The sequence below is a fragment of the Lucilia cuprina genome, chromosome 4 (assembly GCF_022045245.1).
Source record: "Lucilia cuprina isolate Lc7/37 chromosome 4, ASM2204524v1, whole genome shotgun sequence".
In the NCBI taxonomy this organism is placed as follows: Eukaryota; Metazoa; Arthropoda; class Insecta; order Diptera; family Calliphoridae; genus Lucilia; species Lucilia cuprina.
Window position 1 is genome coordinate 94,069,597 of NC_060952.1, and position 6,440 is coordinate 94,076,036.

General features: G+C 29.0%; 1 long non-coding RNA gene across 1 annotated transcript in view; it reads right to left on the reverse strand.

Moving 5' to 3' along the window:
* Positions 1-224: 224 nt before the first annotated feature.
* LOC124419183 overlaps positions 225-6,440 on the reverse strand; it is a 29,164-nt gene continuing 22,948 nt past the window's right edge. The window contains exon 2 of the long non-coding RNA XR_006940458.1: positions 225-452. This is a non-coding gene — a long non-coding RNA (uncharacterized LOC124419183). The remainder of the gene's footprint in view (positions 453-6,440) is intronic.

Below are 6,440 nucleotides of genomic sequence, written 5' to 3' on the forward strand. Positions count from 1 at the left end.
GACTAGACTATAGACTAGACTTTAGACTAGACTATAGACTAGACTATAGACTAGACTATAGACTAGACTATAGACTAGACTATAGACTAGACTATAGACTAGACTATTTACTACACTATAGACTAGACTATTTACTACACTATGTAGTAGCCTATAGACTAGACTGTCTTTAGTCTAGAAGACTATAATAAGACTAGACTAAGACTCGACCGTAAACATTAAAATATTTTAATTTGTATTTATTTATATTAATTTTGCTGCTTACATCTACTATTTACACATCAGTCATTTAAGTGCATCTGAAGATATATGTATGTACATATTGTCAGTCTTGTAGTATTTTACACATACAGGGGCCTTCATACATTCCCTCCTCCTTTTTAAACTGCTAACTGGCAGTAACTAGTCCGATGGAAATGCTTTCTCCATTAAATGTTTATGAGTTGGCATAACTAAAATCAGAACATAAAAATAAAAAAATTTATGTTAATATAAATTAAAAAAAATATATATGTAGGAAATGTTAAAAAACAACTGCAATAAGTAATTTAAATTTTTATTTTATTGAGATTATTATTGCTGAGCTTTTTTATACAAATGTTAAAACTATTTGAAATCCTTTCTTTGTTAAGTACTAAAAAAATGGTCTAATATGAAATAAGGTAGTTATTCCCTAAGAATACATTATTCTTTATTTCACATAAAGTTTAACTAGTTTAAGTTAACCAATAAATAAACTTTCTTTGGCATAAAGCACTGTAAATATGTACCTTTAGTATTTATTTATTCCCTTAAAAATTACCTCCCACAGAACACAATATGTTTTTACTTATCTTTACAATTAAATTTTCGACACAATTTTCCAACAAGAGAGTTTTTTTCTATTTCTTTATTGCTTTGCTTTTGCAATCAAAATTTTACACATTTCAAAAGTCCTGGGTCAACATTCTTAAGTTAAAAATTAAACTGCAACAAATTAAATTGAGAAAAGAAACATTTGGTTTACATTTCTATGCTCTGCTTTTTGGCCACAATCACCGGCTGGATAGCTAAACAGAAAGAACATTGACTAATGTTTGGCCACAATGACTAAAATTGACTACAATGTGTCGCGCTGTATGACTGGCAACTCGATACTAGAAGCAATGAAAAAACAAACTGAAAGAAATCAACTCAAGTGTAACGACAACAATTGCAAAACGGAAACCGGAAACTGTTGTACTAACAGCCTTCACTATGGACATTTTGTCTGAACGAAAAACAACTGAAAAAAAAACGTAAAGAAATGAAAAAAAAGTATAACAAATGTGTTGTAATTGTTACTTTTGCTTAAAATAAAACATTGCAGTTTAAAGTTTTTTTCGCTATTTTTTTTCAACTACAGGTATACGTGAATAAAAATGAATTGAATTCTATTTGTGCCAACAACCAGAGCAAAGTCATTTCATTTCATTACATTTCATAAGCCTTAATAGGCCAGTCAGTATGTATATGTGTACGTTTTTCTATGTTATACTGACTAAGACTAGGACTTTTGTTACTGTGTCATGGAGACTTTTGCCATAACTATTGGCTGCGGCTGTGAACGGCAGGTATAGTCTTTGGGTATAGAAGAACTTTTAAAAGCGTAAAGTGAAATTCTATATTCGGCATTGCTGAATCTGAACTGTCCACTACATTAAATAATAGTCAATGAAATTTAAAGACTAGCGTTTAGTATTTAATGTAGATTAGATTTTAGTCAGTAATATACACAAAAGTCTACTTAGTCTATAACATAAGCTAAGTTCTAGTTTATAATAGAGAATAATCTATTTGCTAGGTTTTAGTCTATTTTTATGGGGTATATTTTAGTATAGACTCTAGTCTATAATATAGACCAGAGTCTTGTCTATGATATAAAGAGTTTAGTTTATGATATAAGATCATCCTCATCAAAATGTACATTTTTCCATAAAAGGGTACAAAAACGTATACTTAGGCTTACTATATCCTTTTGAAAACTAAACCTTCCATTTAGAATAGTATGTGTGGTGAAAAGAATAAGTACCTTGTGGTTGCACCATTCAATGGTTAGGTATGAATGGTGAACTGTCACTAATCATTCGTTTAACACAGAGACACAAACAACTACACCTTCATAAAATCTAATAGTCTGGTATTTTTGTTTTCTTTTTCAGTTTTTGCTTGTAGATTTTAACCTAGAATTGTCTTTATAATGATTTTGTGGGTGCCATAAAATCATTTGTTGATGCTGATGATGACGACAACAATGATGATGAGAAAATGTTGTTTAATGTGTTTTTTTTTTTGGTATTTTGTAATCTTTTTGGTCCAGATATGAAAAAGGAACATAAATTATTCTAAACACTTTAAAAGCAATTAACCATAATTGATATGATGACTTTTAAATTATTGTTATTGTCGCCGAAGTTAACAGAACTTGTAAAGTTATATTTAAAAATTTATTAGATTTCGATTTTGATCCTTAACAAAAGTTGTCTCAATCAGCTCAACATTTTCTATAGATCAGCTCAACTTTTTTATAGAAAAGTTGTTTGAATTAGACATACTTTTCCTGTAGAAAGTGTTCTAAGTCGGACCAACTTTTTCTACAGAAAAGAGATCTGATTCAGACGAACTTTTTCAATAGAAAAGTTGTCTCAATCAGACGAACATTTTCTATAGAAAAGTTGTCTGAATCTGGTAAATTTTTTCTATAGAAAAGTTGTCTGAATCAGATGAACTTTTTCTATAGAAAAGTTGTCTGAATCTGATGAACTTTTTCTATAGAAAAGTTGTCTGAATCAGATGAACTTTTTCTGTAGAAAAGTTGCCTGAATCAGACAAACTTTTTCTATAGAATAGTTTTTTGAATCAGACTAACTTTTTCTATAGAAAAGTTTTCTGAACCAGGCGAACATTTTCTATAGAAAAGTTGTATGAATCATATAAACATTTTCTATATAAAATTTGTCTAAATCAGACGTACTTTTCCTATAGAAAAGTTGTCTGAATCAGACGAACTTTTTCTATAGAAAAGTTGTCTGAATTAGACGAACTTTTTCTATAGAAAAGTTGTCTGAATTAGACGAACTTTTTCTATAGAAAAGTTGTCTGAATTAGACGAACTTTTTCTATAGAAGAGTTGTCTGAATTAGACGAACTTTTTCTATAGAAAAGTTGTCTAAATTAGACGAACTTTTTCAATAGAAAAGTTGTCTGAATTAGACGAACTTTTTCTATAGAAAAGTTGTCTGAATTAGACGAACTTTTTCTATAGAAAAGTTGTCTAAATTAGACGAACTTTTTCTATAGAAAAGTTGTCTGAATCAGACTTACTTTTTCTATAGAAAAGTTGTCTGAATCAGACTTACTTTTTCTATAGAAAAGTTGTCTGAATCAGACTTACTTTTTCTATAGAAAAGTTGTCTGAATCAGACTTACTTTTTCTATAGAAAAGTTGTCTGAATCAGACTTACTTTTTCTATAGAAAAGTTGTCTGAATCAGACTTACTTTTTCTATAGAAAAGTTGTCTGAATCAGACTTACTTTTTCTATAGAAAAGTTGTCTGAATCAGACTTACTTTTTCTATAGAAAAGTTGTCTGAATCAGACGAACTTTTTCTATAGAAAAATTGTCTGAATCAAACGAACTTTTTCTATAGAAAAATTGTCTGAATCAGACGAACTTTTTCTATAGAAAAATTGTCTGAATCAGACGAACTTTTTCTATAGAAAAATTGTCTGAATCAGACGAACTTTTTCTATAGAAAAATTGTCTGAATCAGACGAACTTTTTCTATAGAAAAATTGTCTGAATCAGACGAACTTTTTCTATAGAAAAATTGTCTGAATCAGATGAACTTTTTCTATAGAAAAATTGTCTGAATCAGACGAACTTTTTCTATAGAAAAATTGTCTGAATCAGACGAACTTTTTCTATAGAAAAGTTGTCTGAATCTGACTTACTTTTTCTATAGAAAAGTTGTCTGAATCAGACTTACTTTTTCTATAGAAAAGTTGTCTGAATTAGACGAACTTTTTCTATAGAAAAGTTGTCTGAATTAGACGAACTTTTTCTATAGAAAAGTTGTCTGAATCAGACTTACTTTTTCTATAGAAAAGTTGTCTGAATTAGACGAACTTTTTCTATAGAAAAGTTGTCTGAATCAGACGAACTTTTTCTAAAGAAAAGTTGTCTGAATCAGACGAACTTTTTCTAAAGAAAAGTTGTCTAAATCAGACGAACTTTTTCTAAAGAAAAGTTGTCTGAATCAGACGAACTTTTTCTAAAGAAAAGTTGTCTGAATGAGACAGACATTTTCCATAGATAAGTTGTATGAATCGTACGAACTTTTTCTATGAAAAAAATCTCTAAACCTGCCAAAATTTGATTTAGAAAAGTCTGAATCGGGCGAACTTTTTCCACATAACAGTTGTCTGAACGAGGCAAACTTTTTCTATAGAAAAACTGTCTGCATAAAACGAACTTTCTCTGTAGAAAAGTTGTCTGAAGACGAAATTTTTATAATAAACTACATACTGTATATCTATGTATGTTCTTTACCTAAAACATGGTGTGTATACTTTATATTTATTATAAAATCTATTAAATATCACTCATACGTTTGTGGCAGGTGGTATAACAAATTTACGCATAATAAAACTTTGATAAACTAAAATACAATATTTGCTTTTTCAATTTTAAGAGAGTAGAACAAAAATGAAAAAAAAAAATAATAATAAAACATTTGCCACATCAAGGTTGTTAACTCTTAAAACTGTCGCAACATTTGGCAGACAATTTATTTAACTGTTGTTGTGCTGCTGCTGTTGCTGCAACATTATTGATTTCATGCTGTCACTACAATACGTGGCTGCTGCCATTACAAACTATCGAGGTTAGTGATGGCTGCAATTTTTGTAAATTTAACATGTGATGTGGTTCCACCCCCTCCTACCAAACTTCCGAACAGTGGTAAGTCATTGGTTTGGCGGTTAATGGTGATGGCTGTCGAAGGGACAGACTGTATAGTCATTGAGTCAAATAAAAATAGAATTTGTGTTAGCTAAAGTATTAGATAAATAAAAAGCCATTAAATCAATTCATTTCAATACAAAATATCAATAAGATAAAACTAGCAGGGAAAGAATGCCACAAAATAAACAAGAACAACATTGAAATTTCACTTAAAAGTTTTTAGAGCGAAAACATGGGTATAGGAGAAACTGGATAAATACTTGATAGGGAATTACTGGTTCAAAAAAAAAAAAAAAAAAATTAAATAAAACAAAATATTGAAACCATATAAAAACATATTAAGAGGGAAAAAACCAGATATCAACTAAATGAAGTAAATGAATTACAAACCACAACAGTCTACAGCAAGGTTTTTGCTTAAAACAAAATGAAATAAAAATATATTTTTCAATTTGTTTATAATAAAATCACTTTGATTTAACAATGTCACTTGCATTTATTTTGCAGACCATTATCATTTACTACTCACACCCCAGTTCCACCTCGTCTAAGCAAAACCAAATCCTACTTAATTGTATCAATGATACAAAAACAACTTTTTCTATTCTCTAATTTATTTCTCTCTTATTTTATTTTGTTTAGTGCTCCCTTTTTTTTAATCTCTACTTGGTCACCCACAATAAACTGCCAACAATTTAAATGTTTTCCTCAGCAATTACTTCAATTTTCAATATTCTACTGCTACTTCACAGCACAGTCTACAATTAAGTGGAAATTGATTATAAAGTCATGATGACGGTGATTTGTAATTAAATGACTTAATATTTGTTGTAAAAACTTTTGCACGAAGGAAAACACATTTGATAAGAATAAAAAAATATCAGAGATGTTATGAATTGAACCGTTTTCGGCTAGCAAGGTAGAAAATTAAGAAGGACATAGATATTTGCATTAATAATTTAAAATTTTTTAAAATAAATTTCTGTAAGGAATACTAATACTGAATTGGTCAACTTTCTCTGATACAGACATTTTTTTATAGAAAATGTTTCTTTGGTTCAGTATGATTCAGAAAAATTTTCTATAGAAAAAGTTAGTATGATTCAGAAAAATTTTCTATAGAAAAAGTTAGTCTGATTCAGACAAATTTTCTATAGAAAAAGTTAGTCTGATTCAGTCTGATTCAGACAACTTTTCTATAGAAAAAGTTAGTCTGATTCAGACAACTTTTCTATAGAAAAAGTTAGTCTGATTCAGACAACTTTTCTATAGAAAAAGTTAGTCTGATTCAGACAACTTTTCTATAGAAAAAGTTAGTCTGATTCAGACAACTTTTCTATAGAAAAATTTAGTCTGATTCAGACAACTTTTCTATAGAAAAAGTTAGTCTGATTCAGACAACTTTTCTATAGAAAAAGTTAGTCTGATTCAGACAACTTTTCTATAGAAAAAGTTA